This window comes from Cupressus sempervirens, chromosome 6 (genome assembly GCF_028749045.1).
Source record: "Cupressus sempervirens isolate cs-2001-9-10 chromosome 6, ASM2874904v1, whole genome shotgun sequence".
Classification (NCBI taxonomy): Eukaryota; Viridiplantae; Streptophyta; class Pinopsida; order Cupressales; family Cupressaceae; genus Cupressus; species Cupressus sempervirens.
The window spans coordinates 155611583-155627690 of record NC_143123.1 but is presented as its reverse complement, the minus strand read 5'-3'; the positions used below and the strand labels follow the sequence as shown (position 1 = coordinate 155627690).

Genomic DNA, 16108 nt, shown 5'->3' with positions numbered 1-16108 from the left:
ATCATCGATGACTCTTAGTGTGGATTTGAGGAGTCATATTCTTCAGGCACTTCCTACGGATTCCTAGTATCAGGAAGTGTGCAGAGAGATTGATTCAGGAAGATCTTTGGAAGGTAAGTTTGCAAGTTACGTTCGAGAGTCAGATGATCTTTTGAGACATTTGGGGAGGATTTATGTGCCTTTTTCGGATGAGCTTCGCACCTTGATACTGGCAGAAGCCCATCGTACACGTTACTCAGCACATCCAGGTATCAAGAAGATGCATACTGATTTGAGATGTTTGTTCTTTTGGTCTGGGATGAAGCGAGACATTGCTAATTTTGTGGCTAGGTGTCTTGAGTGTCAGAGAGTCAAGGCAGAACACCAGCACTCGGCTGGACTTTTGCAGCCAAATCTCATTCCTTCTTGTAAGTGGGATATCATCTCCATGGATTTTATTGTAGGATTACCTATGACAGTTCGACGTCATGATGCTATCATGGTCACCGTTGATCGGTTGACTAAGGTGGCACATTTTTCACCGATTAGGTCTTCCTACACAGTAGCTTCTGTAGCTAATATCTTCATGCATGACATTGTGAGATTACATGGTATTCCTAGAAAGATCATTTCTGATAGGAATCCTGTATTCACATCTGCATTCTGGACATCGCTGCAACATGAGCTTGGAGCGCAGTTAAACTTCAATTTAGAATATCATCTAGAGACTGATGGTCAGACAAAGAGGGTGAACCAGGTTTTGGAGGATATGCTACGGATGTATGTGATGGATAGGCAGACACATTGGGAGGACTATCTCTACCTAGTGGAGTTTGCTTAGAACAATGGGTATCATAGTTCTATTGGTATGGCACCTTTTTAGGCATTATATGGTCGTCCTTGTCGTATACCATTGAGTTGGGACAGTCTTGAGGATCGCATCCTGTTGGGTCCTAAGATGCTTCGTGATATGGAGCAACAGGTAGTGCATATCTATGAGCACTTGACTATGGCACAGGATGGGCAGAAGAAGTATGCCGATGCTTAAAGGGGTTGATAAGCAGTTTGCTGTGGGAGATAAGGTTTTCTTGAGAGTGCGACTGCGAAAGAGTCCGATCCGATATGGAAAGGGTTCTAAGCTAGCACCTCATTTTGTGGGACCATTCGAGATTTTAGAGAGGATTGGCCCGATTGCTTACCGTCTTGCTCTACCACCTAGCCTAGCTCGCATTCATGATGTTTTCCATGTTTCAGTGCTTAGGCAGTATATTCCTGATATTGTACATGTTCTTGATTGGAATACGTTGCAGGTAGAGGACAGGCAACTAGCTTTGGAGCCGGTTCGTATTCTGGAGTAGCGGGGGTTGACCCTTAGGGGTCGAACCATCGAGCAGGTAAGGGTCCAATGGGACCCTACTGATGATTCTTCAGCTACTTGGGAGGATGCAGCTAGATTGAGGGAGTTATATCCCTATTTTTTTGAAGGGTTCCAAGAGTAAGCCTAACCCAAGGGGGGGTGGATGTAGTGCCTACCCTCGTTCACATCTTTTCTAGACATTGACGCTATTATTATCAGACTGTGATAGACTAGTTTTATGTTGATGGATTAGTGGTATTGTTTTGACACTATCAGACATTATGTTATGGATTCAGTGGTTATATGATGAGATCATTTAGATTTTACATTTCATGCATACATGATGATCATTATACTGTTTTCAGTTATTATTGATGATTAGATGGATGGTTATTATCTTATGTGTTTTATTATGGATACTTACCTCATACTTGCATGTGTATGGTGTGTGTGTTTTCTTATTGTATGGCATTTCTGATGTGGTTAAGGAAGGGAGTCGTAGTCACCTGCTTAGTCGGGATCTACATGATGCACCACTTCTTGCCATTGTCTGTTTAGCTTAGCATTATATATATTGTATGTACATGCATGATTTTTTCTGTAGGTTGCAGGTACCGGGTATCGACTTCTTTGAATTGCCAGGATGAGCCTACCCTATTATACTATCTCAATGATAAGAGAAGGGAGATAAATTCTCAAGTCCAAATCCCAAACCCTTAAACCATTTGTCCTAGTGAGTTAGGACAAGTATCAGAGTTGAGTACCCATCGAATGTGTCGGATGACATATTTCGTGATTTTTAACCCTTTAGACTGATTTTGTATGATTTGTTCTATGATGGGTTTTCATATTTTATCTTGGAGGTCTATGGTGAATTTTCTATTAATTAAGTCTTAATAAATAGATTTAATTAATAAATTAATTATTTGAGAAAATTAATATAAAATATCATGTTATTTGATATTTTGATTGTAATTAATTAAATGAGAATTATTGAGGAAAATGAATTAAATAAAAGAAAATTAGAAATTAAAAATTAATAATAATAATAAAATAATAATAAAGTAATAAATAAATAATAATAATAAAAGTTATAAAAATTTAAATAGAAATTATATAAAAAGTAAATTGGAGTTATAAGCTTGCATGGGAGTTAACGCACTTTTCTATTTCTCATGTGTCAACAACACGGGGGTTAGTGCATCAATTAAGCACATGGTGTCTACAACCCTATGACTCATCTTGAAGGTTGGAAAAGACCCATGCTTAGTTGGTGACACCTTCCAGCTATTTCTAGAAACATTCTAGAGGTTTCCTGAGAGCTCTTTATATTCAGGCATCCCTAGAAGCTTAGACATAGCGTTTGGAGTGCAATTGGAGCATTGGAGGATTTGAGAATTCTGAAGAAGGGAGCTTGCTCTGCGAGTTTTCTGAGGAAGAGCGAATTAGCATCAGAATCCGGGTAGATTCTTGTGATTTTACTTATGCTATTTCCACATCTTGCATTCCCTGTCTTCTTCGTGTCTTCCATATGTCTTCTGAGGAATTTCATATTTTTATTGTATGCATTCTCAATATGGGCAATTGAATTTATGTGGTAATCTTTATATGCATAGATCTGAAAGAAAACGGGGCTAGGGTTTAAATTCATAGCCAAACCTATTAGATTATTTATTGGATAAATTTGAAGATCAAAGATTTAAAGGAAAATTCTGAAAATTAGAATTTCTAAGTAAACTGTGTATATTCTTGAATCTACATACACATATACATATATATCATTATATACATATATATGTATGTGCTGTGATGGTGATAAACTCTGCGTGTATATATATATATACACACACACACACACACATATATATATATACATATATATACCCATATATATATATACATGCATATGTATATATATACATATATATATTTATTTATATAATAATCGAATGTCAAATCGCGATAGAGTTTCATGTTAATAGTACTTCATATCGCATGGGAACGTTTTTATAAAAAATGTTATTGAAAATCGCGTTTAAAAAAAATAAAAAAAAATATATATATATATATAATGTTGGGCGGGTATTATATACCCCACCCACCGCAGGCTTGCGAGATCGTAGGGTACCTGCGACCGTAGTGTACTTGCGATCCGTAGTGTACCTGCGGTGCAGATGTATTGGGCTGCACGATTTTAAAATTGCATTGCGATTTGAGTTTGGTTTTAAATTATATAAAATTTTATTTGCAACATTATTTCATATGAGATTTGGATATGAATCTCGTTTTTGTTGCAATATCATTAATTATTAAATGTTATTATATATATATATTTATGTATGTATATATATATATATATATATATATATATATATATATGTATGTATGTATGTATATAAGTATATATGTATATATAATTAATTATAAATGAATATTATAAAGTTCTAAATTAATGGATCACTCTTTTAATGATTTAAAATATTGATATTGAGCTTGTCAATTATGAAGAGATATTAATAATTAATTTAATTAAACTTAGTTTAATTAAGATTAGTTATTAGAATATATAATCGAAGTTTTGATTCATTGAGAGTGTCAATTTTCAAACAATGTTATATAAACAAAATATTATTAGATCAATTAGAAAATTGAGTCTAATAGTTTTGGGGAGAAACTTTTATCTATCAAACAAATACATGGGTTAGGAAAAACGTGAAATTTCTTCACTTAATATAATTTGGAAAAACGTAAACTGAGACTTGTAAATTCAAATTTGAAAACTTAGCAAAACCAAAACATGTGTTTACATTGTGTATTCTTTATGCTATTGTTTTGGGTTGACTAGTGTTGACCAGGATAGGACGTCTACCAGAGGCTTGGGGGTTATGTGATTGTGGTGACATGATGATGTTTTAATCTCAATCTTTATAAACCCAACCATGGTTTGTGATGGAATGCTCTATGTATTGGATGCTATTACTAATTGTTATAGTTGAGATTCTTGTATATGAAACTCTTGACCTAACCATTATTTTGGTCATCGATCAGTTATCCTTGATTATTTTCTAGTCGCCATGATGGGACTGAGATGTGGATTTATTCTTGATGATGTCATGTTGTGACATGTTTGACACAACCATTTTTGGAGTCTTTGATCAGTATGATTGGTATATATATATATATTGGTTATTGAGAACCATTGGATATTTGATTATCAGTGATACTTCAGTTGCCAATAGAGAGCTGTTGTGTTCATGATTTTCTATGGATGTTTGCTCATGGAGATTTGATGCTTTTATGCATATTTGATGATTTTATGGATTATCTTTTGTGATTTTGAGTTTTATGAGTCCATGAGCATTAGGGTAGGATATATGCATGTAGTGACGTGAAGTGGCTTGCAATGGGGGTCGGGGCCCTAAGAGGCTGCCAGGGTAACTCATTGTAAGTTGGATTAATAAGTGATAACATTCACACCTAATACTAATTGAATGAACCTAAAAAGATAAGTGTTTTGTTCTCGCCCATGCCTTGAGCGCTTGTACAGGCTAGGATGGGAGTAGTGAGACGCATGGTTGCGACCTTGCATTCCGTAGTATGCCTCATCAGTATGAGAGGATACTAGTGGCCGCATGAAATCAGTATGGACCCGTGGAGTTTAGCTAACTGCCAGGGTAACTTGTACGTGATAATTGTGATGACACTTTCCCGCTTGCATAGTAGGTTCCTACATGTCATTGTGTGCCTCTGGAGATTAGATGTTAGATTTTGTGTTTGGAACCTTTGAGTTAGTATACTTTTAGGATTCCTGGACTTATGGAAATTTGTGCTATGTGATTTTGATAGCCTGTTTGGGACTTGAGATTATCTCCTTAGCACGGTGGGAGTGGACCACTTAGGTACCACACGGTCGGGTGGTAGTGTATTTTCCACTCTTATCATTTTGAGATTCATTGAGACATCGTGGTTGATGTGTCCTTCATGATGGTGGATGTGTATCCTTTTTCATTGATGATTAACATATGTTAGATGATGTTATCTTATGCTTTTATTTGCATGTTAGATTACTTTCTACATATGATGTTATATTGATTAGGAGTGACATTCCTACTATGTAATACCGATGATCTCTTCGGTGATTTGGAATGTTACGCACAGAGGGATGGCTAGGATCCATGATGGTCTAATGATGCTATTGACGGTTGGGAGGACCGTGCACTAAGTTTATTATGTTTGATCTTTATGATGGATATATATGACTTCTATGATGTTGTATCATGTGATTGTCTCTACTTTGATGTATCATGGATTAGAATAGGATGATGTACCTTATTCTATGCATGTATATTTTTGAGCTTGTCATACCCTGTGACATGTACAGTGGATGATTAAGTATTTGAAATGTAATGTATAAACATTGGACTTATCATTTCATGAGGATGTTGTACTAGATGGATTCATGTATGTAATTCAACGTTAAGGGATCTTAAAGAATGTAATCTATTATTTATATTATGTTTAATTTCAGATGGACATTGCTATTGCTTCCGTTATTGTGCATAAGTTATATGTGACGTTTACTTCTATTTAAAAAAAAAAATGCTACTAAACTTAGTGAAATTCTAGGTTAATTCTTTGGATCCCTTGGCGGGGCATTACACATATACTTAAAATAGAAAATAAAAGTTTGTCAAGTATAAATGTTTAGTAATTTAATTCTTTAAATATCAATTAGCTTATTATCTTAATATTTCATATAATTTATTTGAGATGTATTTGCAAAGATATTTTATTCAAACAATACAATCATACTGATTTCACCAAATCTAAATTCAGACTATTGGCATGAACTTTGACACTTTGTCTCTTGTTAAATGTATCAATTTCTAATTTATTTTATTTTATTTTTTAAATCTAAGTAGATATGTAATGGGGACCATGTGCTTACCCTACTAACTCCACTAATGTTGTTTATTTAAGACCCTTTACACTTATTGACTTCTCTCTCCTGATTGTAATAAAAAATATAAATGATTGTCTAAAGTAATAGATAAAGCAATATAGATAAGTAGGTGGTCCATCTTAGATAAAAAAAAGATGCCTTCCCCAGATTTTTTTTTGGAAGTGATACTCCCAAGATAACAAAGTTTGAAATGAAATGAAAATCAAAGATGTCTTCCTCGAACTAAAGTCTTGAAGTGATAGCACACGAAGAAACAAAGTTTGAAATGAAATGATAATCTAAGACGTCTTCCCCATAATAAAGTTTTGAAGTGATAGCTCACAAAAAAACCCAAATTTGAAATGAAATTAAAATCTAAGATGCCTTTCCCATAATAAAGTTTGGAAGTGATAGGTCACAAGAAAATAAAGTTTGAAATAATCTAAGATGCCTTTCCATAATAAAGTTAGAAGTGATAACTCACAAGAAAACAAAGTCTGAAATGAAATGAAAATCTAAAATACCTTTCTATGATAAAGTTTGGAAATGATGATTCAAAAGAAAATGAAATTAAAATCTAAGATACCTTCTCAATAATAAAGTTTTGGAAGTTTAACATGAAATTAAAACTTAAGATGCTTTTTGATAATTTAAAAAAATGAAATAATAACAAGGGGCGCAAGCGCCAAAGTTCCTGCCTTCATGATTTTATGGTTGATTGAAGTAGGTTTTGGTTAAAATATAATGTATTTAGTTTAATAAAATAACAAATAAATAGTAATGACAAATAGAATATTATAGTGGTAAGCTAAATTAAATTACAGAGTATAGTCAGTATATTATTAAATTATATAACTGCAATGATATATATTAATTAAAATAGTAAAAGAATATATAAATAATTATTATAGTATCATGGTAAATTAAAATTAGATGACATCGTAAAGAACATTTATGAGACCAAAGATATTTATGAACTAATTATATATAAGATATAGATAAAATTATATAATTTTTTAAAAAAAGATTTAAATTGATTAATTTTAATGATGAAATTGTTTTATATATCTTGTTTAAGCGATAAATTCATCTAATTGAAGAAGGTGGACAATATTCTTAAGCTTAAATCTAATGCATAAAAATAAATAAACATAAATAAATTTTAAAATAACATTTATGCTGTAAAAAAACTAAACACACTTATCATAAATAAAGTTGATAATATACAAAGCTAAACAATTTAAACTTTATGAAAATTGATGCAAAATTTGTATTATGTATTTTAAAGTATAAATTAAAAATATCAATATAATAAAAATTATATATAAAAAAATAAAATAAACAATAAATCTATTAAAAGCATTGGTTTAGATATGTCAAAATAAAAGAAACTAAATTCTAATTTAAACTTATATATAAATTAAAATAAAAATAAATATGAATTTAAGTTATATAAAAAATAATTTTTGGAAATTGACAATTTAAAAGAGTTAAAATGTCTATATTTGATTAAAATACCTATACTTGATTAATATATCTATATTTAATAGCATTTTACAAATTACAAAAATAAACATCAATTAAAAGTGATTGTCTTTTTAAAAAAAAGTTTGTCTATTATTCACAAATGTGGAAAAGGTAAAATTGAAATTAATGCATTCATGAGGTATGAGGTGTTAGGAAAATGATTATTTTTTAATAAAATTTATCCATTTGTCACAAGAAAAGAAAAGATAAAGTTGCAATTAATGTTTGCATTAATAGAGGTGTTGGAAAAAATAGTTGTATTTTTTTTGAAGAAAATTAAATTTTTTCATTGCCTTTTTCTTCGTGAGCCAATAAGGTTTTCAAAAAATTGTATTTTTCAATTCGAAAAAATCATGCAAATTACAAAACCTTTTGCAAACATTACTATATGAATGAAATCTAAAATCTGATTGATGCAGCTATTAATACAATGGACAAAGCTAAAGCATAAGTTACCTGCAGAATTAATAATAGTTCACAAAACTTAAAAGCCCAAGCCTCTCAAATAATCAGTTCATTCATATCAAATGAAATGAGAACACGTACACAAAATAAAGCCTTGCTTAAAATTTACGCAAATGAATTTGTTGCGTTACTCGAGTTTTGGCTATGAGTTGAAAATGAAAGTTGTCAGTTGCCATGTGAGCTCTGAATAAAAGTCAAGAACTGCAGAGAAATTTACATCTTCTTCCACACCTCCCCCAACACACTAGTCTTTACACACTCAGATCAGTTTTAAAGCTTTCATGTTTTTTCTACCCACTTCCGTCAAAATCCAGATCAGTTTGAGCTATACTTTCTATCTTACTTTGATCTGTAGATCCATTCATGGCGTCTTCCTCTTTATCCGACAAACGTTCTTTCTCTGATTTTCAGAGAAAAGCCCCCGCAGTATCTAGAAAAGTATTTGATGCATTCATCAACCACAGAGGCCCTGACGTCAAAGACACTCTGGCTTTTGCACTTTACGATTTGTTAGAGGAAAAGGGATGTTGGGCATTTCTTGATGATATGGAATTGCAATTGGGGGATTCAATCGACTCTGCAATACGAAATGCGATATGTTCTTCCAGAGTGCAGATCGCCATCTTCTCACCGCGATATGCGGAGTCTTCTTGGTGCCTAGATGAGTTTCTTCTCATTTTGGAAACCAAGGCTCTGTTTATTCCCATATTCTGCGATGTCAAGCCTTCTGACGTTCGCTTCCCTGCAAAGGGAGTTTATTCAGCTGCATTCGCCAGACATGAAGAGAAGGGGAGAGTCGGCAAGGAGAAGATTGACCAGTGGAAATCAGCACTCCACTCTTCTTCACTCATCTCTGGTTACGAGTTCACCACATCTATTGAGTAAGGATTGGGCCTTTTTTCCTACTTTGTTTAGATTGTTTGCTTTCAGTCTCTTTTTCATTTAATGTTTCAGTTTTTCCCTCTTTACCCTCCTTATATTGATTTGAATTCTCACTGTAATAAAACTGCCAGTAACATGGAGAGGTTGTGTACAAAGATTACCTTGGCTGTGCAACAAGAGGCTGGGAAGCTAAATGTCCCAACACATGGGAAAGTTGGTCTTCATACTGCAGCGTCGACAAGTAAATCAGTAGAGGTGAAGAAATCAAGTCTTCTACCCAGAGATTCACATCCAGTTGGCTTAGATTCCAAAGTTGAAGACATAAAAGGGTTACTACAAGATCCACAAGTTCCTGCTGTCATAGCCGTCGTTGGTATGGGCGGCTCGGGAAAAACATTTCTTCTTCAAAATGTCTACAAAGGCGTAAAAACAGAGTATGATCATTCTATTTGGCTCTCTATTTCTCAATCTCATTCTCTCAAGAATTTGCAACATGATATAGCCTCCCACATAGGTTTAAATACTGAGAAAGTGAGTGAAGAGAGAGCCGCTGAAATGATTCAAGAGCGCCTCGAAGTAAAAAGGTGCCTGATCGTGCTGGATGATTGCAAAATCGTGATTACCACAGGAGATAGGCGGGTTGCTCTTAATTCAGGCGCTCAAATTTATGAGATGAAAAATTTGTTAGAGGAAGACAGTTGGAGGCTGTTTTGTGTCTATGCATTTCCAAATATTGTGGAAACACAGCGTCACCGCACCTGGAAGAGGAGGGTCGAAAGATTGTAAAGCAATGTGGGAATTTACCTCTTGCTATCAAAACAATTGCAGCATCTCTGGCCAAGTCCACTCTTCTCAGCAAATGGGAGTTGAAGCGCCGCCAATTGGAAAAAGTACTGACTCCCATTGGTGACCCGGATCACCTTGCTGTCATGAAGATATTGAAACTGAGTTATGACTCCTTGCCTGCACACCTTAAACCTTGTTTTGCGTATCTCTCCTTCTTTTCCGAAGATGAGGAGATAGAGGCAGAGTATTTGATAAATCTGTGGATAGGGGAAGGATTCATCCCAGCAGGGGAGGACCAGTGGGATGTGGCTTGCGATTGGTTAGATCAACTCGCCCGGCTGTGTTTGCTTCAGCTCTATGAGTCTAATCGTAGAGGAGTTTTACACAAGTATTGTAGAACTCATGATCTGTTGCATGACTTAGCCATACAAATATCAAAAGAGGATAAATGTGTTTTTTCTGTTGAAGAAGTGTCTTCACATACAAGTGGTGCCACTGGCTGGCATCGGATTTTACTGGCCAAGAAAGATCTGGATGATTCGGCCATGTCAGAAATCCGCCCCATGTATCTCCGTACACTCTCTCTGTCTCAGACTCGGGGGATTACAAGCATTCCAGAAAACTTGTTCGCCGCCATGAGAGGACTGCGCATTCTTGATTTGAGCGACACGAGAATTTCTACATTGCCAGCATCTCTCGGAAAGATGATTCTTCTGAAAGTTTTGAATCTAAGGTGGACAGATATTGAGGTTGTACCAGAGTGTGTCAGGCATCTGAAAAGCCTCTTCTTTCTTGCTCTCCCTGGCAGAACACATGAGTTCCCAGAATGGATAAGTGAGCTTGAGTGTCTCCAGCATTTAGAATGCGGTTTTGTTACGCGCATGCCAAAGGGAATATCGAAGCTGCGCTACTTGAGAACACTGCGAACACTGGAGCCGTTCGAGCTATCCATAGAAGAGGACGGATTCATGAGGTTAGACGATTTGGTGAAAATGACTCAGCTTCAGGAAGTGAGGTTCTGTCTTGAGCATGAGATACTCGCGCAACTAGTGAATATGCGTCATCTGGAGTTAAACAATTTTGTGACAAAGCTTGGGCGCTTCCCAGAGAGACTGAGAACAATGAAACATTTGGAATATCTTGACTTGTACGGGTTTGTAGTTCCAGGTTGGATATGTGAATTTAGAAATCTCAGGGAATTGTATTTAGGCCCCGTTTGGTTGGGGAAGATAAATTTGTGCCATAATCAGGTTATCTTATAACCAGGTTTTCGAAAACCTGGTTTTGTGGTTTGGAAAGCCAATGGTCCGTTTGGAAGATGAATATACTGTGGACCCCACAATATTATTAAAAAAACTGTCATAAAATTCAAAACCTGGTTTTAATTTCGAATTCCACCTTTTTATGGCAGAGTGAGATGCAAAGAATGCCAAAGGAGTTTGGAAAGTCGGGAGGGTTTCCAGTGCTCCGCATTTTGGAGATGAGAAGTTTTGATTCACTAGAGGAGTTCCCTGAAGTGGAGGAGGGAGCCATGGCATCCCTCCAGAGATTTCAGATTTCGCACTGTCCGAAATTGAAGAAAGTGGAGGGATTGGAACGGTTGAAAATGTTAGAGGAGTTGGACTTCACTTACTGGGATGGATTGTCAAAGAGCGTAAGGGAAGGGGGAGACTATTGGAACAAAATCAAATCGCAAATCCCAATGTTGTAATAAAATCATAGAACAGGTTTAAGAGTTTATTAAGATACCACTTTTGTGAAATTTATTTAATTTTGTAAATATATTTTAATTTATAAATAGAATATAAAATAATGTGAAAATGTAATATGATAAGTATATTTAAAAAATCTAAATAGGATAAGTTTATGAAATGTTGAATATTATTTATTTTTTTCATTGGTCAACTCATTTATTTCTATTTAGAACTTGCCAAATTTTCACTCTGCTCTAGAAACTAATTTTTTTTGTTTTGATTTCTAAATTAAAAAACTAGAAATTGTCAAACTTTCACTATACTTTTTAAAACTATTTTAGTATTTCTTAAGAATGCCATAACTCTTCTTTTGTTGGCACCTCGTTTTTAAGTCTATATGTTATTACAAGGCTTGTGCATATGATACTGGCTGCAACTGTAGAATCTATTAATATTCTTGTCATTCAACAAAGTTGGTATTGGATCTTGTTTCAATGCTCCCATTCTCCTACCCTAATACAACTAAGTAGGGTGCTCCTTAGGGGAAAAACTATGGAAATAAAATTTGGTCGCTTGTCACCAATCACAAAAAAGTTAGGAAATGTAAACGATTCCTTCTTTATCCAAAGTGAAACAAAATTTACAGTAGTGGTAATTTTGGGTGAGTCATCTATCTTGATGCACAAAGTAAGAGGGTAGGATTAAAAAAGATACACTTAATCTACCTAATAGAATGCACCATTGACTTCTTTTGAAAATTTTGCAAAGACAATAGTTTGTTATGAAAATTTTAAAATGAATTATTTATGAATACAATAGTTTATAATAGAAAATAATATGAAATTTATCTTTTTGGTACATTCTATTAAAAAGTAACCCTGCCAAAAAAGAATGTTATGCTACGTTATAGGGGATGGTCATGTATATGGGCAGTGGCTATCTAGCCACGAATTTCATTATGGATGGATGTCGCCCATGCCCCATGGCTACCATTGAGTTTGTGCATATCATCCAAGTTGTAGAAACATTTTTCAAACATACTTTTTGCTATCTTTTATGAGCCTAAAAAAGTCAAATCAGAGGTGGTTGCAAAAATCTGACAATAATTTTCTTTTTCTATCAGTTCTACTTGATAATATTCGCAAAGAGAGAGGTGGGGGGGGGGGGGGGGGGGAGATAGAGTAAACTAAGGGAGGAAGAAACCTAGAGGTGGAAGGAAGGGGAAAGATGAAAGACATAAGAACAAACGCATATAGAGGAGTAAGAAGATATGGAGGAGAGGTGAACATTGATTGAGTGAGAGACATACACTTGTTACATGTATTCTATGTCAAGAGTTAAAATATAGTTTCAATATCTGCCTATGGTGGTGAGATGGCATTGATTTTTCAATGATGTAAAATGAGATTTCGTAATGGAGATGTTGCATATAAGGTATGGCATTCTTTTTTCAATGCAAATGACATATTTGAGTTCACAATGTTGTAAGTATTTGTGTTCAAATTGATTTAGTGCTCGATTCTTATGATATTGGGTCTTCTAGCATATGATCTTAAACATGATGTGTTAGCAAAAAATCTACTATACAATTTTCCCTTTTGTGGATGGAAATAAACCAACAAAGATAATTCTCTCAAACTAAGTTTCTCAAATTATCTCCCCATTTTCACTACTACGCACCAATATCAACATTGAAGTCTTATTGTGATCCTATAAAAAAATGAGACAAAATTTCTGGGGTATATGTATCTTTTTGACATGAAGATGAAGGTCTTGATCCCTCTCTCTCCTCATTTTTCTCTAACTATCTCTAAACCCAATAACCATAAGCCCTAACAAGATTGATAGTTACATTATGGCTACTTATAGAGGATACTCATGGAAAAATCTTAAAAAGAATCCACTCCCTCCCTATACACTAACTTTCTTTCCATGCACTTTGGCTTGTGTGAGGCATGGGGCATGGGCTTTCTGTCCCAAGTATTTGTTTTGTGTACCATGTATGTTGTGTATTTTCCAATTTTAAGAAAAAATAGCATTGATTTTCTATTGGTGCAATTTAGAAAATCAATCAATGTATAGCATTGATATGATTTATAGATTTATATTAATTCATGTTTTCTGTTTCATGTTAATAATAGAGATATGGAGGTAACTCTCTCTCTCTCTCTCTCTCTCTCTCTCTCTCTCTCTCTCTCTCTGTAGTTATTTATGTTTGTTTATCCCTCTAATTTTATCTCCCTTCTCCCTCTCTTTTTATATCCTTATATCTCTACATCTTGGTTTCAAAATTATTTTACTTTAAATGGTAATATAGAGTTCTTATATTTCTTCTTTGATGAATTAAAATTTTATAATTCACTGCATATCAAGAAAAATTTAAATTCTCAAAGGAATGATTAAAGTTCATAACCTTCCTCTTCATTTAATAGTGACAAGTGCACCCCAAAAAAAATGCATTTTCATTTTTTTTCTATAGAGTTATAATGGATATTTTTGTAAATAATTCATTGCTAAGAGAATTGCACATTGTATTTTACAACTTGTACAAGGCTAATTCATGGTTTGTAAGATGTGATTTTATGCTCATTTGGTGATATCTCAAATGCACAGTTAAAATCACAACCTTCCTCTGCAATTTATAGAGGTATGTACAGGTCTGCAAAAAAAAAAAAAGATGTATTACTCATATTGTTTTATTGTAGGATTTTTAAACATATGTAGAGGTACAAAAATAAAAAAATAAAAAATCATGTAAGGGTATGTGTAGGATCATGGTGTGCCAAAGAGTGACAATGTGAAAAATATGTAGTTTTGAAATGTCTAAAAGCATTTCAAAATGTGCTTTGATTGTTTTCCCACCCATCCTGATACCAAACCAAAAATGTAGTGCCTTACCTAATTGGGCACCCGATTTGAGAATGAGTATCCGATTTGAAAATGGGTACCTGATTTCATAATGGGTACCCGATTTATGTTCTCAAATCATGGCACCAAATTCAAATGTAAAGCGAGTGGGGACCAATTTTTAAGATGAATATTGATTTTTATTTACCAAACTCAAAGGGGACACCAATTTTTAAGTTAGATCAACTCCTAGTATAATATAGTTATAGCGTAATTGGGGGGGGGGACCAATTATTATATATAGTTACTAAAAAGTATTATATAGTATTAAATTATTATTATTATTTATAGTATGATTATTTTATATATAGTTATTACTTATTACATATATTATTATTATTTATTATATAATAATTTTATATATAGTTATTACTTATTATATATTATTATATAATTATATGTCATATATATTAGTATTATATACTATATCTATTAGTAACCTAAGTTAATAAACTATATGATGATGTATGTTCCTAGGGGTCCCTCTAGGGCCATACATGTGTTCTAATGAGTCCAAATGGGTCATGGGATACCCTATGATCCCTTTTGACCCATAATATGACAACATATCTTCCTAAGGGTCAAAGGATGCCTAAGGACATACATATTGTGTTTCAATGGGTAGGAAGGGGTTATAGAGTATCCTATGACCTCTTTTGACCTATTACATGATAACATATGTTCTTAGGGGTCCTAGGGCCCTTATAGACACATATATCGTGTTCCAATGGGTTGAAAGGGGTTATAGAGTATCTTATGACCCTTTCAGCGCATTACATTACAACATACATTCCTAGGGGTCCTATGACCCCTAGGAACATATGTTGTCTTGTAATGGGCTGAAAGGGGTCATAAGGTATCTAATGACCCCTTTTGACCCATTGGAACACATGCATGGCCCTAGGGTCTTAGGACCATTAAGAACATATTATCATGTAATGGGTTGAAATTCAACCCATTGGAGCACAACACACATGATGATAAGGGTCTTAGGACCCCTAGGAACATATATTCTCATGTAATGTGTCAAAAAGGATCATATAATACCCTCTAACCCCTTTCTACCCATTGGAATATAAGAGGTATGTCCCTAGGGGTCCTATGACCCCTTTCCGTCCACTGGAACACAAAATGTATGTCCCTAGGGGCCCTAAGGCCCTTAGGAACATTAGTTGTCATGCATTTGATTGAAATGGAACATAGGTTATCCTACGACCCCTTTTAACCCATTTCAACACAACATGTTTGTCCCTAGGGGTCTTAGGACCCACAAGAACATATTTTTTCATGTAATGGGTTGAAAGGGGTCATAGGATATCCTTTAACCTCATTCGACCCATTAGAACAAAACATGTATATCCCTAGGGGTCCTAGAAACCCTATGAACATATTTTGTCATGTAATAGGTTGAAATGTGTCATGGCATTCCCAATGACCCCTTCTTACCCATTACAACACATTGTGTATGTCCCTAGGGGTCCTAGCTCCCCTAGGGACATACATCATGTGTTTGAATGGCCAGGAAGGGGTCATGGGGTTCCCTATGACCCCCTTTGACCCATTAATAAG

The 16108-nt window shown here is 34.4% G+C and overlaps 1 pseudogene across 1 annotated transcript; it reads left to right on the top strand.

The window, feature by feature from the left end:
* The first annotated feature begins 8494 nt into the window (after window positions 1-8494).
* LOC149551719 (putative disease resistance protein RF45) lies at window positions 8495-11261 on the top strand (annotated as a pseudogene). Its single transcript, XR_016352800.1, has 2 exons — window positions 8495-9151; window positions 9284-11261. The product of XR_016352800.1 is annotated as a putative disease resistance protein RF45 (transcript).
* The last annotated feature ends 4847 nt before the right edge of the window (window positions 11262-16108 follow it).